Source organism: Leptidea sinapis, chromosome 9 (genome assembly GCF_905404315.1).
Source record: "Leptidea sinapis chromosome 9, ilLepSina1.1, whole genome shotgun sequence".
Lineage (NCBI taxonomy): Eukaryota > Metazoa > Arthropoda > Insecta > Lepidoptera > Pieridae > Leptidea > Leptidea sinapis.
Genome location: NC_066273.1, coordinates 11,101,411 through 11,124,709, shown reverse-complemented (window position 1 = coordinate 11,124,709; position 23,299 = coordinate 11,101,411). Strand labels below are relative to the sequence as shown.

The window sequence follows — 23,299 nt, the reverse complement described above, 5'->3', positions numbered from 1 at the left end:
ATGAATAAGGGGGTAAGTAGATATTCCTAGCAAGGACCCTGATGAAATCGTTAACGCATGTAAAATTAAGCTTTGGAGAGAGAGAGAATATACTAGTGTTTAAGCTATGCTTGTAAATAAAACATTGCTGTGTTAAGGCATTAGCTGCAAAAAACTAATAGATATGTGTTTTAAATTATGTGATAAATCGAATATAAGACGTAGTAAGTACTAAGCGCCATGATTTTTTTTTTAATTTTTATTCTCTTTAAGGCTAGCAATAAGTGTAGTGTAGATTTCTAATAATTATCGATGAAGAAGAAAAGTTATCGATTCATTACATTATTAATGTATTAGATGCCTGTTTTAACCCTAGGTACTTGATATGAGAACGTCGACCGGTCACGCGTACCTTTAATGTTATTAATACGTAAGTAATCTTCTCTTATAGTTCAAGATAGTACCAATAATTCTTCTACGGCAAACAACTAACTCGAATACCATAGGTACAGTCAACATAAAAATTGACGTATTACATCGAATCGGTTATGGAAGTGCATTAAGAACTTATTATTCGGTTTTGTTCTTAAATCAACTACCACTTTAATGGTTTTAGTTATTCAATACTTACTTGTTGAATCAACGAGTTAACAACGTTTTTTTACACCTAACTTCTTATTCGAGTCATTTACAAGCAAAGTTTCAATAGAAACAAGTTAATTTTAACCACAATTACGAAAAACATAAAACCAGATAAAAGTCTTGATTATTACTTTTTATTAAAATGTTAGGACCTAGGTGCTACTACTTTTGGCGCTGAGTGTACTAACATGATCTCCAAATGTAACCTTAAAGAAACCTAGCTATGAATTAGAACTTTCATTCAAACCTACATCCTTGTCAAAGGAACAACACGTTTGTAGAAGTTTTGAATAGTGTTCGTCAAATTCTTCAATAAAAAAGTTTAGTTTCCGTATTTCCAGCACTATAAGACAGGAGTACTATATTATAAAAATATTCATCAGCTTATATGGATTAACGCTAAATATTAAAGATTCACTGATTCGTATTATATTTGATTGAATATTTTTTTTTAAATAAAATACATAAAAGTAAGTAAATAAGTATATAGATAATCTAAATAACAACGCCACCTGTCAGTTTAATTATCAAAATCCAACTTTTAATAAAATATAAATAATAAAATATAGCCTTTGGAACTCTCTCTAAAAATAGCTTTATTTTTTTTAAGTATGTGGTTAATATGTTATACAAGCGGTTAGGTATTGAATAAAGCAGAAACAGAACCTTGTGACTAAAACAACTGAAAGGTTGCGCCTCAGAAGACACATTGCACTTTGCAGTGTATTTGCTGATATATTTTAGCAGGCGTTATTTAAATTTACTGCATTTAGATATTTATTATATAACTCTTATTCTTTGCCTTGGATAAAAAAGCAACTGATATTGATGTTCAATTAATATTTTAATGATATAATAAAGATGTTAGTGATAAACTATTTATTTATGTTCAAATTAATAGAAGTTTTTAAAAATTACTGCGTGCCTTTTTAGCCCTAAATTCATGAGATAATAATATATTATTATTTGAATGGTAAAATTAAAATCATGTACGAAATATTAATCTCAGCATTATTATCACATCTAGAAATGTTATTTTCTAGTATCAAACAATTGAATTCATTTTAAAGCGCCATCTATAAAAATTAACATGCACCTCAACAATCGATTAGTTAGTAGCATGCAACAAAGCTGTGTTTACATAGCTTCACTACTAGATGGCGTAGTGTAAATAGACGCAGGCGCAGGTCGCATAGTTCCACTCATTTTGTATAGATGGCGGCGCTGGCTGCTAGCATTATTATTTTGTTATAAAGAATTATTATAATATATGTATTTAGTTTTTTGTAGGATGTTGAAAAATCTTCATTTGGCGACTTAATAAGAAGAGTTATTGAATAGAAAGATAGATAATTTTTAATTATTTTCAATAGAGACTTGTCAATTTCAAGTGTTTAAGTTTATGTACCGACTAGCGAATACCTACCTTAAGTAATAAAGGCAGGTACCGAATTTCCTTTCTGCTATTTTAATAGCCAAATTAATAATATTATATTTCCTTATAACTATCCCATTTGCACATTCATTTTAATGATTTTCCTACTTCTAACAGGGTTTATAAGATATTTTATAGATTGTAGGTAGGTACACCTATTTTTTAGAGAGAGATATCCGTAACACTCTTTAATAAGCATGAGATAAAGCTTAGTTTGACAATATTTTAAATATTAAATTTAATATTTAGGTATATTAAGTTTTTGATACACAAGTGTCACGATAGATGTCGCTCTGTACATTATGAACAAAATAATCTTTAATTAATTAACTATTGATATATGATTAAATGTACTATTATATTAAATATGAGAAACTAAGTGGGTAGGAGGTAATACGTTAAGTTACTGTTAAGTTTTGTCAAGCAGCGGCCCTTTGAGTGGACGCTTTAAGACATTGGGCGTGGCTAAGATATGTGTAGGAGGACTAATCTAAACTTCTAAGAAAGAGGGCGTGACAAGACGATGCCGTTCCTTGTCGTCGATTGGTTGTGCTTAGAATAAATTATATTGTGTTATAATAACTTGACTGTGATTTGTAGAATTGCGTGTATTAAAATAATATTTTCTATTGGTCGTTATTCTTTTTACTGAAGTCAAAGAGAAAGGAACTGGTAGATACGTTACCTACCTTTTTTTTTAGGGAAAAGCGGACAAACGTGCGAACGGGTCACCTGTTGTTAAGTGATCACCGCCGCCCACATTCTCCTTTAAGCAGCCTTTAAGGAAGGTGTACGCGTTTTTTTTGAAGGTACTACCCATGTCGTATCGTCCTGGAAACACCGCACAATGAAGTTCATTCCACAGCTTTGTAGTAGTACGTGGAAGAAAGCTCCTTGAAAACCGCACTGTGGAGGACCGTCACACATCCAGATGGTGGGGATGATATCCTAACTTGGGGCGTGTCGTGCGAAGGTGGAATTCGGTGCTACCTGTTAATTTTTTTCGGCCGAAGCCAGAAACACCTTACATCCTACTATCAGAAGGTACCTATAAGTTATCTAGGTACCAATCATTAATAATTCTTCTTGATTCTTGACAGTGTAAATAAAACCACAATTTTGTAAGTACATACCTACCTAACCTACTTTTAGGTTGTAGGTAGGTACCTAGTAGGGAATGTTTAACCATCTTTGGTAAATAATCATTTAAATAAAAAAAAATTTTTAAAGTCAAATTCACTTTATTCAATAAGGTTTTAAGCGCTTTTAAATTGTCACTATAAATATTTCTTTTAAATTACTATCTTCCTACCATATTATGTTCGGAAAAAGTAGAGCTCGTGAGAAGAACATACAAGAAACTCAACGGCCTGTTAACTTAACGATTTATATAATATCTAATTATGAGTATCACAAATAGTATATATTAAATATCCATTATGCCCGACACACTAATATTAGGAATAAGTCAAGACTTGATATGTTTTAATAAGTAGACAAAGGTAACAATCACTACTCAATCGTGCAAAATTAATAAACAATTAGATTGATAGGCAACTACTGGCTAATACAAAAGGCTTATGTACCTACAAACCTTCACAGAAATCGTTTCAGTCTCGGGACGCCCGACAGTAATGATAACTTAAGGTGACACTAAATGCCAACGACCTTGAGCGATATAAATACACGGAAAAGCCAATATTTTCGAAATTCTTGCGTGTAAAACGTAACATTTTAACTTTTTGTTTATATGCCTACTAATCCTCGTTATTCATGACTAATCTGAATAAATTTACCTACACAAAAAAAGTACAAGCTATAAGAATAACTTTTCTGAGAGTAGTACTCAACAAATGCGTCATGCCATGTGAAAAAACTTGTTTAACTGCAAAGAAATGTGGTAGTTAAAAAAGGCTCTCGAGTGTTAACTATAACCAACAGCAAGCATTAGCAACCTACAAATAAGACTTATGGGTATTTATAACAGGATTAAGTAGTGTTCATAGCTCCAAATGCTATATTTTAACCATCAAAATTTGTCTAAAAACACACCTTGTTTGCGTGTTTAATGCTTACCCTTCGCCTTAAATAAGGTAATCTAAGTTAAACGCTTGAGAAAAGCTTAGGTAATTGCTTAAATTTTATGAACATATATGTAAGGAAAGGTTATTTATAAATAAAATCTGTACTTGAATAAAAACTATATATTTTTTTCTTTGTTACAAGTCTTGAATATTACATATACATTATTAGTATCATTATTTATCCTATAAAAGTAACAATTGGCTTATGGTAGCTATACCTACCTAATAAACAGTGAAATTTTTACATTGTACCTACTTAAATAATCTAAAAATCCTGCAGACGGCTCTGACAGTTAATAATTATTGATTATTAAATAATATGGCTGTATGGGTGTGAAACCTTTGCCTGTTCTAATGGGCAAAGAAATCAAAAATCATTTTAAAGCCATTAAAAAAATTCGGTTAAAAATTATTGTTTCAGGAAGGTGGATTATGGTTTTCGGAAGGAAATATCGCGTAATACGGTTTACCCTCCCATAAGTAAGTAGTTATTACTTCAAAAATAAAACAACAATAATCCTTTATTTCTCTTTCCACAACAAATGCACTCGCGTTGAACTGTCATGTCTTTGCCAGTCGCACGTGTGTGACATGAGAAAGTTTTATATACCTATTATCTATTATATATTTATGGAAAAAATTTATTATTCTTCTTAACCAAATATGCGTTTTGTTAGGACTATCCCTACCTTCCAAAGAGGATATAAATACCTAATAAGAGACGGGACTAAGTAAAAATTGAAATTAGTTTAGGTAGTATTCAAATTCAAATTCAAAAACACTTTATTCATGTAGGTCACGGAAACGACATGAAATATGAATGTCAAAAAAAAAAATATATTGTTTCTTATCTACCGCTACTTCGTAAAGGGTTGAGCTAATGAGAAGAAGTAGCAAGAAACTCATTTCCACTTTTTTAAGTCAAGATTTACATTTTCATTGTTTTACAAATCATGAGTATGAAACATGCAGTCATTTGACATAAGTTTGAAATAGTAGTAATTACAGTAGGTATAGCGATTGGCGACGATGTATAATCCGGCTAAGTTTGAAAGCGAACATTTGATTAAAACGTAGTGTATTTTAGCTAACTCCGTTTTTTACAAGATTACATAATATAATATATAGGTATGTTATCTGTCTTACTTTTCTGTCCCAATAAACTTATCGACGGTAATTCACCTTATCCGTACACGCTGTCTGTCAATGGGACGTCGCGGACGTATAGCTTACCAGCGATAGAAGTTTGTATGGAAATTGCAATTCACGCGTCCCAATATAAGGTTATAAGAATGATTTATCGGGTATATTGGGACAGCTTCAGATTATTGACAGCTAATTACTGACAGTAGAAGGTAGTTATTTATCTCTATCTGTAGATAGTATATTGAGAACAACCGTTAGAGAGTTTCGCTAGGCTGCTACATTCTATTAGAAATTGCATTAAATTCGTCTGAAAAAGATTAGTGATAAGCTCGAGCGATAGTCAAGAAAAGTTATAAATATCAGCCAATAGGAATGTAGGTCACAAGACGAGAGCGTGGCAGCCCTGAGGTTCCGGTGGGCGGGGTCTAAGACGTAGGCGTGTTTCTGTATTCTTTCATCGGAAATATTCTTGTGAAATTACGTGATAATTTATGTTTCATTATTAAGTAGGAACTATCAATGCTATATGATTTACGATCTACATATTCACTTAGGTAGGCCATATAATAATTTTAATCCGCTTTTCTTAGGTGTATAGGTGCCTATTTGCCGTATCAATAATACGGGGCCCCCGGACGACGGGGCCCCCGACGTGTCTAAGAAAAAATTAATAAAAGATTTGCTGCTTGCCGAAAAAAAGGCAAAGAGAGTGTATATTTAAATTGAATAATGTGTGAAAATTTTGGAAATGTGACAGATAGATAATTATGATGAATTTTTCTTTACATTTTATGCAATTTTGTGAGAAATCTTTACGCTTCATAAGGGCCTCGCCAAGGCACACTATGCCACTGATAACCTATCTATAGTACCTATATTTAGGTAACTAACAAATTTATAACTTGTTAGGTATCCTAACTACCAACCTGATGCAACACCTAACATTACCCAAACAGTGTTGGGTACACCTTGATATACCTACATGGGTAACGCCTAATACAAATTAATGTTGCTTAAATTTTCGGAGTTTATCCAAGGTGCGTGGGTAATACCTACTAGTAATACCCGGGTAAATCTAAGTTTACTAAACTTTCTAGCATTACCCGCAACATATTTTAAGTAGGCACCTATACATATACTTAAATCAAACTTGAAACTATTTCATACCTAAGTTACCTATCTGTTAATGTCTAATAATGTTTTTTTCTTTTCAGCAGAAAACCAACAGTCGGCATTTGGCCGGAAAATCTGCAGCTCACTCCATTACCAAGGTAAGCATATATATATCGAATATAAATTTAAATCCATTGCATATTGTATACACTTCCTCGAACTGTGAATAATATTGATGAAAAACATCATTAAAACTTCAAAAATTATTTCAAATAAAAACTCTTTACAAACGCCGCTATACACAGACCGAAACAACAAAACAGAAAAAGATATATTTAAAAAAAGAATAGAGAAACATAGAATATCACAGAGTATAAAGGTGTCAGGCGCGCCAACGATAGCTTAGATTCCCGCCTCATCGCGCGAGTTCTTAATTCGAACGTTCCCTTAATGAGATCCACCTTCGTGTCTGCGTACAATGAAACGCCATGCGTGTTTCTTTTTTATTTTTCTAAACCGATTCAAGGACCGCACATTCAGCCGGAGCGTTTTAAAAGATGCAGTTTAAGTAATGGAGCACGGAATGAGGTTGCATACTTTTTAATTTCGTTAGTGGGTTATTGTTTAGTGCCGGTCTTGTGTGCTCTATGTTAGGGCTTGTCTATTTTCTTCTTGATACAAAAAAGTATTCAAGTATGCTAGGATATTGTTTGATATCTTTGAATGACTTTTGCTTATGATATCTATGTTGTCTTTGTGTTCTTTATTTAAATACTTACGTTGAATAGCAAATACATATTTTGTTATTCTATGATCTATCACTTGAATAAATACTCACTCAGATCGAGTTCCATTCCCAATGCGTAAATTATTTTAAACTCTCTTTTTTACGATACCACGATACCTATGTGGTAAAACTTAGAACTCTGAAACAAGATGGTTATAGATATTTTATATTTTGATGATGAAAATACAAAGCTATTGACTTCATTTGCCACTATCCAATTGGTTCATGAAAAGAAGTGAAGAAATCAATGACGTTCTATAATAAGAACATAATATCATTCGCAGTTTGATAGCGGAACGGCATAAGTGTGCTTAGAGACAATGTAAGCACACTTATCTCTTTAGTCACTACTAATGATGACACACTTGTCAACTGTCACTGTCAGAATCAAATCTGAACTGAAAATGCTTTACATTGCTGCTTATTGACCAAGAATATTTTAAACCTTTTATATCACATAAACGTCTTATATCAGTCGAATATTTCGGCTTTGTTTTTTTTTAAACGACGTGACATGTCTAGGCATATGAATAGAACGTCATTGGGAGAAATATATATGGGAGATTGTTTGTTTGTCTCATTTTTATCAATTTTAAATGTTTCTTACTTAAATGAACGCAGTAGATCCCATTTGAGTTAGCTAGTTGTAAGAAAACACTAAATAAAGCTGCTCAAACAAAGCATTTCATTCCAAGAAATAACAATGGCAAAAGGCTAAGCGCAGAGGCCATAATTAAAGAAACAAAATTGTGTAAGTGAAACAATAAGACAAAAAGGCGCGCACATTTAGTTTTTAAAGTGTGAGCAGGCAAAGGAAAATTTTTAAAAGGCTCACAAATGGCAAAAGACTCGGGCATCTCCATTAAAACTGAGAGACTGAAAGGTTGATGCGACGCTGCGATTAAAGACTTAAGATACATTTGTAATTACACGTTAGATGCTTGGATTCTCTGTTGTGCTATAAATATCATTTTTGTTTAAACGGTTTAGCGGGTGAAATAGTAATTATATATTCTTATAGCACTATCCTTATACTTATAAAAAATACTTAGGCTGAGATCTATAGACTGTATAGCCGAGTGGTTAGCGATCCTACCCACTAAGCTAGAGGTCCCGGGTTCGAATCCCGGTAGGTGCAAGCATTTATATGATGAATATGGATGTTTGTTTCCGAGTCATGGCTGTTTAAATGTATTTATGTATGTTTATATGAATTTATGTATGTTTAAGTAAGTATATTGTATTAAATATATCATTGTCTTGTAACCCATAACACAGGCTATATATGCTAAACTTGGGGCAAGATAATTTGTGTAAAAAGTGTGTCAATATTATCCTTAGCTCCGTGTAAGCCTAGCATAATCTTTGATTTTGTTTTTATAGTCATTTGACAGCTAGAATTATGTTGAGCTTAAGCATAATTTTAGCATGGTCTTAGTTTAAACTAAGACCAAACCTACCTACTAGTTATGATAGTTATTTTTAACTAAGTTACTATACTTGGTACCTATTACAACCGTGAAGTGTGGTAGTTAATAATAATAATTATGAAAATATTACGATTTTGTTACTATATTCAGGAATTCTTAAATTTGTATATCGCAATATTTAAGCTCTGTATGGCATGCATCTGATTCATAGTAAATTAACTTGATTTCCAAAGGCCAGCTAAAATGGACGATGGTGAAAGAAAATCTTGCCAAATCAGCGATATGATGAATAAATATCGAACCAAGCAAAAATATTCTCAAAAGCCGGAAACGTTATTAATTAAATATTGAATACTAGCTATTACCCGCGGCTTCATCTGCTTTTACCAGTGTTACCCTATTAATTGGTGTTCAAATGCATATATACAAAACAATCATCATATTATATCTCTTATCGTTCGTAAGAAATATTTCCGTTCAAAATTTCGTTTTTCGAGCCTACTAGATATCGTCCGCGTAGATAAACGATTTTTAAAAATAATACGCAAGTTTGGAATTGAAGATTATCTCATGTCCCATTCCAGTTCCGGTTCCCGTTTTCGCTCCCGTTCCCAACATTTTATATGAATCTTATTTCGAGGAAGATTGCTATGGTAAACTAAACCTACCTACTACTGGTACAGTTATAGCTCGTCGCCGTGAGCTTCAGTTTTTCAAAAATCCAGTGAGAACCATGGATTTTCCGGGGATAAAATGGCTATGTCCCTTCCCAAGCTCTAGTCTATCGCTGTATCAAATTTCATCAAAATCAGTTCAGTAGCTCCGGCGTTAAAGCGTAACAATTAAACTTACATTCACATTTATAATATTAGTGGGATCACAATAGTTAATAATGTGGCTTTCTATTGGTAACAGTATTTTTAAAATTTGTTCAGTAGATCTAGAGATAAATACAATCTTAGAAACTCACGCAGTAAAGAAAGAAAGAAAAATGTTTATTGACGTCATTATACATTCTGATAATTGTTCTTAAAGTTATACTTATCTTATTATGATCTAATGACGCCAATGGGCTCCAACTCAGCATAGTTGTGTGGTTTCGAAAGAATCCACAACGCTGGTCTTCCGTGGAAACCCAGCACGCACTCTCACCCTAACCCTCACCCAGTACTCATGTACTCACCCATTTATAATTATTAGTAAAGATCATTACTTTGATAATTCAAGGGAAAATGTTCGGTAGTGATGACTTATAATGAGGTGACCACTAAGGTTGCTAGTCTACCTCTTAAAATTATAAGTCACGCTCAATTAATGAAGCATGATTGCTTTTGGTTTTCCAAAGAAAGTTGTAATGAAACTTTCTTCAAATTAATCGCTTTTTCAACGTCCCAGTGTCGTCTAATGTGAAAACTTGTGCTCGTAAGTGACGACGCGTGAAGTGTTGGCACCCAAGTTACCGTGTAAGCGTGTGCTTATACTTAATATGAGAACATACGGGCTTCTAATGTGGGCGGTAAAGCAGCGTCACTCCTGTTAGTAACCCTTAAGATGACCAGGAGCTGTTTAGAAACTTGCGCTTCAAAAACTATTCATATTCATTTTAATATTATTTTAATTTAAAGAATGAACTAAAGGCAATTATTGTGCGTGTAAATTTGCGCGCGATTGAAGTAAGACTTCTTTGTTATTTATGACATATCATTAAAACGATTTTACTTAATATAAATAACATATAATAGTTCAATTATATTTATTATTATTGATATATTTTACAAATAGTGATATAATGTTATATTGATAGATATTATTCATTAAAATTCGAAACGTAACTCTTTCTCTTCCTATCTTCACTAACTTATCACACCCGATCACACTTTTCGTAACGTTCTCTCCAAGTCAAGGTTGCGTAAAGAAGTTTTACTTCACAAATTCACCAAACCATGAGAGCCATGTAATTTTCTACTAGAATATGAACAATCTATATGAATAAAAAGAATGTACATTTATCATAGTATAGAATAGTGGAGAGGTTTGGAGAAAATGATATTCACACTAGTAGAGATTTCTAAAAGCAGCTTACAGTTACTGTTCTTAAAAACTAGAAAGACAGGCTCTTTACATAATATAAAGAAGGGGGCTCATGCCCCAGTCTCATATTAAATATACCCAATACTGAAAATATAGGATAGGCATAGGCTCAATATGAAATTTCAAACTTAAATAAATTAAGTTTAAGTATTTATATTTATACATAATTGTGAAAAAAATTTCAAAATGGGTGGTCCTCCGGTCCGGTTTTCCGTTTCCATCCACCATGTCATATAAAATCACCCATGCTAATAAGAAAATAAATGAAGTCGGAATAAAATATAGCACCTTAAATTTTCCTAAATAATTTATGTCAAAACATACAACAGTTATGTACATAAATATTTATTTTAATATTAATAATATTTTTATGTAAATTAAATCTTAGAAAAAACAATATTTATAATATAATGTTTGTAAGTATCTTCTGAATAATATCAAAAAATAATCTTTAAAAGTATCAAATAAATCTAAATGCTATAATAATTCTAAAGTTGATTTGCAAGAAATTATGAATGCACGTCAGAAAACCGAATTATCGACCGTATTGTCACACATATCTGTGTGTATTCAATTTACGTTGTTGTCTAGAGTTATTTCTACTTTGATCTACTTGCCCCCTGCGGGATTCCTTTCTTCACACAACTGCTTATTCACGCAAAAGCATTGTTAAAACTTTTCGTGCAGGACTAATAAATTAGTTTAAGCAGCGACAAAATTTTATAGCAAGATTTATTATAATTTTCAACTTACGCAATTAAAACTCTTGATAAATCCGTAACAGTACGTGAAAATAATATTAACATGTGTTTTTATATGTCAGACTTTGACACGAGTCAATTTCAGGGTAGATGAATTGCGTGTCTTCAGCCGAATCGATCATGGGGAGTGTTCCAAAGACGTGGCGTTCCTACACAGAGCGTTTTTAAGGAGCTTTCTTTCACGCACCACAAAGCTGTGGAATGAACTTCCTTGTGCGGTGTTTCCGGGCGAGACGACATGGGCAACTTCAAAGAAAGCGCGTACACCTTCCTTTAAGGTCGGCAACGCTCATGCGATTCCTCTGGTGTTGCAAGAGAACGTGGGCGGCGGTGATCACTTAACACCAGGTGACCCGTACGCTCGTTTGTTTGTCCACCTTTTCCATAAAAAAGATGATCACCTCCAATCAATACGTTTACGGTTTATTTTGTAGCTTGTATTAATATGTGTAGTGCGGTACAAACAAACTCTAAGGAATTAAGGAAAGATTTAATTATTTATTCCATTCCGTTTTTTAATGTCATAAATAGGTAACCGAATAACAGCTTTGGCTTTTACTTATAATTTAGTTGAACAAAATCTAGTGTTGTCGATTCCAATTGGATAAGCAATAAGATTTTTACATATTATATTGTAATTGAAATGATTTGTAAATCGATGTAAATGTAAATCTTGATATAAAAGAGTGGCAATGAGTTTCTTGCTACTTCTTCTCATTAGCTTCAACCCTTTACGAAGTAGCGGTAGATTCAATAAGAAAAAACCTTTTTTTTGACATTCATAAGTGTCATTTCCGTGACCTACGTGAATAAACTGATTTTGATTTGATTTGATTATTAAATGAATACCTGATGCTTATTCCGTATTTACGGCTACCAGTAAATAAATAAACAGAAAAACGAAGAATAGTTAAGCATTGATAAATTAATATCCTTTTTATTTAGATAAATGCTTCTATAGTTTAAATGAATGCAATAGCCATAATTTCTGATATATTAAAGTAATTAATTGAGATTGGTTAATATTTTTTTATGACCATAAGCGACGAGAGGAACAGGTCGTTCAGTTCGATTTTGTTCATTTCTTTAATTTCGTCTGATCATATAGGGTTGTTTTATAATTTATATTAATTTTATATAACTGTATAGCCGAGTGGTTAGCGATCCTACCTACTATGCTAGAGGTCCCGGGTTCGAATCCCGGTAGGTGCGAGCATTTATATGATGAATATTGATGTTTGTTTCCGAGTCATAGATGTATATATGTATTATTGTATGTTCAGAATGTATATATGTATGTTTAAGTAAGTATATTGTATTAAATATATCGTTGTCTTGTAATCCATGACACAGGCTATATGCTTAATTTGGGGCAAGATAATTTGTGTAAAAGTGTGTCAATATTATTATTATTATAACTATTTCGCTCATATATTCGCATGCGGAATTCACCTTAAAAGCTAATTCGTCTTATAAAACTCGAATTATATTACCTATAAGTTGACTGTTAATCAAATTCAATAATTCAATATCAATTCAAATTCAATAATTCTTATTGGAAAGAATACGTTAGAAATATTTATAGTTTATGCATTGTCGGGTAATGTGTTGCTCTCATTTTTCAATTTATTTTATATATTTGCATCATGGTTACCTACATGCAGTTCTAAAAGTTATTATAGAACTTTATTTATTAAGTTTTATTAACACACATTTTAAAGTTGTAATTAAATAATATCATAAAAAACATAAGGTTGATTTACCAGTACAGTCCAGCTACAGAATTACATGACACGGAGAAGTGGGAGGCTCCTTTGCACAGGATGTCCGCTTGATTATGGGTACCACAACGGCGCCTATTTCTGCCGTGAAGCAGTCATGTGAAAACATTACTGTGTTTTAGTCTTGAGGGTGCCGTAGCATATAAATTACCTACTGGGCAAATGAGACTTAACATCTTATGTCTCAAGGTGAAGAGCGGAATTGTAGTGCCGCTATGAATTTTTGGGTTTTTCGTTTAGAATCCTGAGCGGCACTTGTAATGCGCAAGGCATATCAATTACCATAAGCTGAACGTCTTGATCGTCTCGTCCCTAATTTTCATAAAAAAAATGTCGAAATTTTGAATAGTTTCCAAATATGCGGGTATTTGGAAAAAAAATGACAAAAGTCGCGGTCATAAGTTGTGTTTGTTGTAAAGTACTTAATTAACAACATACATCCTCCGGGTGCTAGGTAGTGGGCCCACGCCTCATTGTCGGGAGTCAGCCCGTGTCGACACGGTATTGGCCACGGCATCCGTTTCCGATACCATTATACGATTATACATTCCGGTGTCGCCACACCACTCACCTGTGTATTATAATAATAATAAAGCCTTTATTAATGATTTTCCATTTGATTTTCTACATTTCAGTGTTAGTATGTTAGTACGGTTAGTCGACAAACATGATTATTTTATTATTAACTTTTATGTTAGTAAGTTATAATGCATGCACTATGTTAGATTTCTTCATAATTTTCAAATGGATCCTAGTTGGGTAAAGGCCTCCCCATTCCTTTCTATTTTTTCCTTTTTCGAGCCAGTTAGTTCCGCCAATCTACTAATCTCATCGGTGCACCTTTTATGTGGTCTGCCCACATTTCTCTTTCCTGCAGGTCCCTTCCTGAATGGTCCATCTAGCGTCTGTTTGTCTGGAAATGTGTCCGGCCCATTGCCACTTTACTTTTAATGCTTGACTTAAGGCATCAGTTAGTTTTGTTTTCTTGAAGAAAACAAAACACCTGTGTATTACTCGTCGGTAAATATACTTTACTTAGATCATTTATACCTCTACTCGTATATATATGACAGCGGTTTTAACGTCGAAAAAAATAAACTCTAGAACTAACTTCTATTTTGAGCAATTCTTTTTTTTTATGGAAAAGGAGGACAAACGAACATACCCGGTGTTAAGTGATGTGATGTGTGAAGTGAAGTGACTCCACCCACAATATCTTGCAACACCAGAGAAATCACAGGAGCGTTGCCGGCCGGTTAAGGAAGGTGTACGCGCTTTTTTTGAAGGTACCTATGTCGTATCGTCCCGGAAATATCGCACAATGAAGCTCATTCCACAGCTTTGTAGTACGTGGAAGAAAGCTCCTTGAAAACAGCACTGTGGAGGACCGCCACACGTCCAGATGGTGGGGATGATATCCTATCTTGTGGCGTGTCATGCGAAAGTGCGTGGAATTCACGCACACTAACAGAAAGTGTCATACAAATCGCGAGTGTAAGACGTAGGTTGTCACGCACACTAAACTAATATTCCTGGCCTGTTTTTATCGGTTGTCTAACAGCAAGAGACTCTATCTAGATATCGAATTATCTAAGATAATTTAAATAATTTTAGCTTAATGCTGAAGTACAGATCTAAGTTATACCTACCTACCTACGTAGGTTAGCTAAGTATCTTTTTTATACTTAATCAAAGTGTTTTTTTAACTAACTTAAAATTTTACCCTTCAGTTAAGTACCGTCTTCTAAAGTATATAAGTTTGAAGTCTGTATTCTGCTTGGCTTAGATAATTTATACGTCTAGATAGAGCCTCTTGCTGTTAGACAACCGATGAAAACAGGCCGGGTATATTACTTTAATGTGCGTGACACGCTACGTCTTATACACGCGATTTGTATGTCAGTTCGTGTTAGAACGTGCATTGCTCAAATAGAGGCTTACTGTCAACCACAATTTTTTTCGACGTTCAGCTGTCACAGTCTATCTAGATGTATAAATGATCTAAGGTTTGTGGTGGTTTTTATGACAAGAAGTGCCGAGACGATCACGTGCCGTACAGGATGCTTGATTGAACCCAAACTGCGCAATTGTGCTCGTCAGTTTGCGATATAAGATATTAAGTGTGACCAGTGGGAGCCTCCTTTGCACAGGATACCGGCTAAATTACGGGTACCATAACGCCGCCTATTTCTGCCGTGTAAGCATTACTGTGTTTCGGTCTGAAGGGCGCCGTAGCTAGTGAAATTACTGGGCAAATGAGACTTAACATCTTATGTCTCAAGGTGACGAGCGCAGTTGTAGGGCCGCTCAGAATTTTTCGGGTTTTTCAAGAATCTTGAGCGGCATTACATTGTAATGGGCAGGGCGTATCAATTACCACCAGCTGAACGTCCTGCTCGTCTCGTCCCTTATGTTCATAAAAAGGGTCATTAGCGCAGTTATTTAACTAGCTAGGGCGAAATTCAAATTGGAACACAATAAAGAATCATTGAGAGCAAAATTTAAAGAAATTAACATCTGGAATTAACATAGGCACATATTAGTGAATTTGCTAGAAACTATCATAACCATAATGTTAACACCAGGAACAGACATTAACTTATAATGTCTTCTACTCGGCTAAGTCGAGTTAATAAGTCTTTTGTGAGGCGATGTATATGCTTTTACAACAAGATCCCAGACAAATATAGGAAATTCAAAAAAGTTGTTAAAAAACGTTTGTGTGGTAAAGGTTATTATAACATAAATGATTTTATTACTGAAACCGCAGACTGGGAAAGGAGCAAACGCCCTCTATACTGCATATATTGTTACTAAATTAAGGAAAAAATATAAGCCCGCTGAGTTTGTTGCGTCCGTTCTTCTCAGGTCTCAGGCATACTTTTCCAATGGGTGGTAGTTTTTGACTTACAATAAGTGATGTCATATCGTATTTTAAATACAAATATTTGAATTTGAATTTATGGTCAGATAATACCGCTAATAAGCATCGCAAGTCCATTTAATGTGTTATACAATTATGATTATTTAAGAGTGCATTCAATTATTTCTCGTATTGTGGGGAGATGCGCCAGCTGCCAATACCAGTTGGTGTGACTTACTCTTCGACACGCGTTCTTTCATTTATATTGTAGGAATGCACTTGGGGTGATTGGGGTTATGGCGCATAGCAACATAATATTTATTTATGATTATTAACATAGAAAAATTACTTAGGTGTGATTTTTACTCGTGCATGCATAGAAAAAGTTTTAAAACCCAGCATCGCCCAATTAAAGACTTATTTACTCGACTTAAACGAGTAGTATAACAAGTTTATGTTTATTCCTCAATATCATTTGATTTTTTATTAAAAAACACAGGCCTGCTGCCGTCATGAGAATATGTTTACCAGTGTGAGGCTCCTTTGCACAGGATGGCGGCTAGATTATGGGTTAAGTTTTTTTTGCTTAGTACTTACTACCTAGAGAAAACTGCTTAACATCAAGGTAAAAATGTGAAATATCTGTCCAATAGTAATAACAAATAATCTACAAGTAATATTAAAATGTAATGTTATAGAAAATCTAATAAGAATTTCATCTTTGAATAAAAATTTATTAACAAAAATGAACTTTTGTTGATGCTTTTTATGTTCATTACCTTGATGTTAAAATTTTCTTACTTCCACTTTCTATTTTATTAAATCATCAATTCACGCCTGTTTCCCAAAGGGATAACTTTCTATACTGCTCAAAATAGAGTTTAGTTCTAAACCAATGACGTTCTATACATATGGACATATCATTAGCAGTCTGATAACGGAACGGCAAAAGTGTGCTTAAAGCAAATGTAAGCACACTTTTCCCTTAGTCGTCGTGTGTCAACTGTGTGTCAGTCAACAAGCCTAAGTGTGCTATAAAAAGTGCTTAAATAATACATTAACGACACTAAATAAGATAGTGTGACTTATCTTCGGTAAGGTTATTTTATTATATAAGATTGATATGCAAAAAGCGGAAGTAATTTAATAAAAAGAAAGAAAGAATAACAGAATGGGACAGATGTAAGGACACAATCAGAACTATTATGGTGTCATTTGTGGCATGTGACATATTTCGGCTTTGATTTTGTATAAGGTGCATTGTCTATATGTATAGAACGTCATTATTCTAAACAGAATTTTTTTCGACGTTTCACAGCTGTCATAGTCTATCTAGATGTATAAATGATCTAAGTATTGACAGGGTTGAAACCTGCAATCCTCAATACAAAAATGATACTAATAAATGTAATTAATTATTATTGGAATTGTTTATACCAGAGAGAAATTCCACAAGCGATTGCCCGTGGCGTTAGTCCTTAGAAAGAATAATAAACGGCAGAAGCTGTCTCGAGGGCGCCACAGAACGCGCCGCGTGGCTTGCCAGGTGTTCAGGGGTTCCCCTAGTGCCCTACCCCTGTCACCTCACCATAATGCTTATTATTATAACTCCTTATTATTTCTTGTTTTAATTGTGCACCCGACTTGCCTTTTACTCCTTTTGTTAGGGTTTAATGGTGTTTATAGCGACGCGTGCCCGGCAAGATCACGGAGGCAATTTAAACATTTTCACAATTACAATTTTTGTTGTTTGGCGCAAGAAAACGAAAAATGCGATGTTAATTCTCATTGTTCGCTTGGTTCTCGTGGTTCCTATCGCAGCTCGTTATTTTTGGCGGTTTAATTAATTCCATCTGAACCCCAAAATGACCTTATTATTGAAGGAGTTTTAGCTCAATTGTTGACTTAACAGTTTCATTGCGCAGGGTTTTACTTAATTATTTACCTTTTATTTCTTTCTATTATTATATTTATCTATCTTTATAATATACTAGCTGACTCGACAGAGGTTGTTCTGTACATAATAAATGAATAACTATTTTTTTTTAAATTCGTCAATAACATTTGATAACATCAAGAATTATTTCGTAAAATATTCTCCCTGTTGTTTTAGTGATATTGTTTCACATCAGAACTGTCAAACCGTGCGTCACTAAATTCTCTCATAGAAAATATGTCCATACAAAACAAATATTGAAAATAAAAATAATTATGGTTCTTAAATCGAAATAAAAACTACCCTTTCTCTCAAGTTGGACTAAACTGCACTCCATGTTGTAATCCCCATTTTAAATCCGTTCATTAGTTTAGGAGTTCATCGTGGACAAACAATGTGTCATGTAATTTATATATATTAAGATAATATTATAATATTATATTGACACACTTTTACACAAACTAGGCATAGCCTGTACTATGAGTACAAGGCGACGATATATTTAATACAATATACTTACTTAAACATACATAAATACATATAAACATCCATGACTCGGAACCAAACATCCATATTCATCATATAAATGATTGCACCTACCGGGATTCGAACCCGGGACCTCTAGCTTAGTAGTCAGGGTCACTAACCATACTTTTCTCTTTTCTCATTTCAATTCTTGCAATATGGATGAATGCTTAATTCTTTTCTGCATTTTATTCTTAGATCATTTATACCTCATCATCATCATTAAATTCAGCTGTGAAAACGTCGAATAAATAGAATTTAGAGTTAACCTCTATTTTGAGCAATGCACGCACACTAACACAAAGCGTCATACAAATCGCGAGTGTAAGACGTAGCTTGTCACCGCGCACACAAAATTAATATTCCTGGCCTGTTTTTATCGGTTGTCCAACAGCAAAAGACTCTATCTAAACGTATAAATTATCTAAGATTTAATTTATTTTTTATTTATAAAATAGTTGAGTAGATATTATAAAATAACTTTTAGAATAATACTAAATCATTGACTTGGATTAAGATTTTAATTCTAACCAACTTGAAAACACTTTGGCAAACTTACGTTGCAGTTCATTTTTATATACAAATTTCAATATTTGGTTTAGGCCGTTAAAATAAAGTTTTGTCATATATTGAATTAGGTATATGAAAACTGTTTTTACAGGTAGGTAATTAGGGACAAGTTTATTTATGTAGCGTGTATCAGAAACCCTTACGTTAGTACAGGTATAGCACTAATATAAAAAATATATGTACCTTTATCACATAAACTTTTTTAATAATTTTTTTTAAGTTTCGTAACACATTTGTTATGTATATTTCCTGGGATCTTGTTGTAAAAGCAAGCATCGCCCAATAAAAGACTTAATTACACGACTTAAGTAGGCATAACAAGTTTATGTTCGTTGCTCAATAGAATTTTTTAAAAACATAGGCTTTCTGCCGTTATAAGAATATGTTTACCAGTGGGAGGCTCCTTTGCACATGTTGCCGGCTAGATTATGGGTACCGAAACGGCGCTTATGTCTGCCGTGAAGCAGTAGTGTGTGAGCATTATTGTGTTTCGGTCTGAAGGGCGCCGTAGCTAGTGAATTTACTGGGCAAACGAGATTTAAAATCTTATGTCTCAAGGAGACGAGCACAATTGTGGTGTCGATCAGAATTTTTGGGATTTTCAAGAATCCTGAGCAGTACTACATTGTAATGGTCAGGGCGTATCAATTACCATTAGATGAACGTCCTGCTCGTCTCGTCCCTTAATAAAAGAAATTGTGGACAAAACAATGTACCGCGATATTGGTTTTACAAATTTGACAACACAATCATAGGTCAACCCTAAAATACCGCTATGAAAAAGATTTGATTGTCGAAAACAGAAAAACGCACAAAAAGCAAACAAATACTCGCAGGGCTGTCCAACATTTGGCGTAAACTTTTTCCATTCCGCTTAACTTCTACATTTAGTCGTTTCAATATGTTACTCATTTCGGAGAGGTTTTTCGGGCCTTCCATGTCATTTCAATTTTAACTAAATTTCCGAAGCTGTACCTACACTATTGTTTTATGACGATTTCAATTTAGAGTTTAGGCGTATTTTTAGATACAGTTAGTCTGAATCAAACAGTACTTTGCTGACTTATATTTAATTTGTCCATTTTAATCAACACAACTAAAACCGATAAAATGCTTTTGCTTTCCGAGAGAATAATGTATTTATTGTACTGTTAATAGTTATTTATTTTCACAGAGGATTTATTTAATTACTGACGACTCTTTGATCTCTTATTCACGTATGTATGTATTATGTAGGTCCAAAGTACAACATTAAAATTTTAATGTAGTGTAACGAGTAATATTACATATTCGACAATATTTAAGGTATCATAAATATGTTTTGACTTAACATAAAGTATGTTGGAATTCTTTACAAATACAAAAAAAACAAGGCAAGCGAAATAATGGAAAATGGAAAGCAATCGTCTGGAAAATTATCATACCATCAGGAATGAGGAAAACGACACATTGAGGAGGAGGATGTTATCATTCTTAATTGTAGCATAATATAAAAATAACCTCAAATAATTATAATTGTTATCAACAATGAGATACTAAGAGAGAAATCCTTAGCATTTAATTTAATAAATATTAAAAGATAAATGATATAAACACACAAACAATATAACATTAATGTCTCTTAATTTTCAGTTTTGTGTTATTTAGCTTGATATATTATGTATATAGGTGACAGCCCTATTTAGATAAGATACACGGTTCATTGGCCTACAGAGTGCCTCCTGTGATCGCAATGTGTATCTGTTTGTTATATAAATACAACGAAAGTTTCGTAATATGACACTATCTGGAAAGGGTTAGAATTTTTGTAAATAATAAACATTTGAATCAAAAAGGAAATTCAAATAAAAATGATAAAAAGTGGTTTCATTTGTGCACACAGTTTTTTCCTAGGTTACAAGAGTTTTACCTGGTTTTTAAATTATGTGTTATTTTATAGTGATTTCCCTCGCTTCTTGATTTAAATATACTTAAATTTAATGTAAATACTGCTTATTCAGTATCTCTCACCTTCACTACGATATACCTTATATTAAGTACTTTAGTAATGAAATATTGTTAAAAAAGGGCTGGAATCAAAAATCTTGAAATCTGGTATGTATTGTACTTATTTTAGATATTTTTTATACAATTTGACTTTAAAACGTCTAAGGCTGAGATCTATTGAGCGTATTTAGACCTTACTCAGACTTTACCCACCTACGTAAATCTTAGCTAATTGTGATAAAACTCAAAAATTACTTTTGCATAGGGCTGTCTTAGCTTAAGCTCAGCATAAGTTCAGTTTCAAATGACTATAAAAACGAAATAAAAGATTGTGCTAAGCTTACACTAAGCAAAGTTTTACGTAAGTAAAGTCTGAGCAAAGTCTTAGTACACTCTATACATATCAACATTGCATAGAGATGTGGGTTCTCTCTGCATCTTCTACCGCATTTATCGCGGGGAGTGCTCAGAGGAGCTGTTCGGGTTGATTCCAGCGGCCGAATTCCACCACCGGACATTACGTGCAAAGTACCATCCGCATCACGTAGACGTCTGGCATTCCACAACCGCGCGTTTTGTTAGAAATTTCTTGCCTCGCACAGCCACTTTGTGGAATCAATTACCGGCTGCTGTCTTCCCGAACAGATACGACTTAGGGACCTCCAAGAAAAAAACATACTCCCACCTTAAAAGCCGGCAACGCATTTCTTGGCACACCTGTTGTTGCGAATGTCCATGGGCGGTTGCCTCACCCCTCCCCATCCCGTGAGCCTCTTACTCGTTTGCCCCCTCTTATATATAATAAAAAAAAACATACGAGTAAGTGAATGCCAAGAAGAAACTCAAATCTTAGCTTTAATTTAATTGATTACTCAAGTACTTTCTAGCTGAAGGTAGATAAATAATAGCTAATCAACCGGCCGCGGCGTTAGCCATTTTTACTTGCTAAGATATCTAATAGTTATAATTTAATTGTTTTCATTTATTTTAAAACTAAAATCGAAATAAATTTTTAAATACCTACCTAACACTTAATAGCTGGTTGCTAATAGTCTTCACTATTAATTTATGTTAGGTATTTTGGGGTTTAGGTATAACAATAATACATAATGTTGACTAACACACATTTAACTAAGGGAAAGTAGTTATAAAATTAACGGCATATTTCAAAAATAATACAAACGCTTTGCGAATCGGCTGAATGGAACGAATACAAATATGATTCATGATCTAAAGATGCAAAACCAAATGTTCAGAAAGGTGTGTTCGATTACAGAACGCACGCGCCGATCCGACATGTGTTCTCATTCACAACGATATTCGCAAAAAAATGATGATCCGAAAATCAAGGTGTTTTATCTCTGACTTGCGAAACAGCTTTCGCGTGTTTTTTCGAGAGTTTTTGTTTGTATGACGGTGTTTTTATAGAGAACCCTTTAATGTTCTATTTTAATGAAGATTTTTTTGACGATAAAATTTCTGGTCACAATATGTTACATATTTAGCTTAACTAAAGCAGAAGAAGTGTTAAAAATAAGTTCTTTTTCGTTTTCTGTTTTGCTTTCACTAAAAACATAAATTAATTTTATTATTTATTAAATTTTAGGGTCTGGCAAGGATCTAGTTAACTCTTCAACCCAAAAATAGCCATTGCTAAAATATATCTGATAAAATGGACCACTTTCTATAAATATAATGTAAGAAAAAAACTAAAAGTTACTACTTAGTTATATATTTATCAATAATTAACTCATTATAAAAATGAGATGTTCAATTCAACCCTCCCACGTCGCGCCGGGATCTATTAAGGAGCACATGTCGCGCTTGGCCGACCACAAAAGACCACTTAAGGGTAAAGGTGAGCACACAGAGCCAAGTAGCGTTTTGAAGTACTTCCGATGAATTACTAAGAACATCAGAAGTTGTTAATGTTATATTTTATTAACTGAAAGGGGATCTTTGACTCATTAAGTGGTTTTAATTTTTAATGTTCAATTTATTTTTCATGTGCCTGATATGTCAAAGGTTTTCGATTTAGTGTTCAGTATGAAATCTTTTTTGTACAATCAATAAAGAAATTTGTGAAAATATATAAGTGAATGATCAGTTTCTAAACTGTGAAAAACTTAATTATTTTCATTTTTCATAATTAAAATATATACTATGATAT

General features: G+C 33.4%; 1 protein-coding gene across 1 annotated transcript in view; it reads left to right on the top strand.

Moving 5' to 3' along the window:
* The window catches only part of LOC126966087 (homeobox protein prospero), a 113,767-nt gene that overhangs the window by 4,984 nt on the left and 85,484 nt on the right, over positions 1-23,299 (top strand). The window contains exon 2 of the mRNA XM_050809962.1: positions 6,501-6,557. The gene's annotated coding sequence lies outside the window, so the exon portion shown is untranslated. The remainder of the gene's footprint in view (positions 1-6,500; positions 6,558-23,299) is intronic.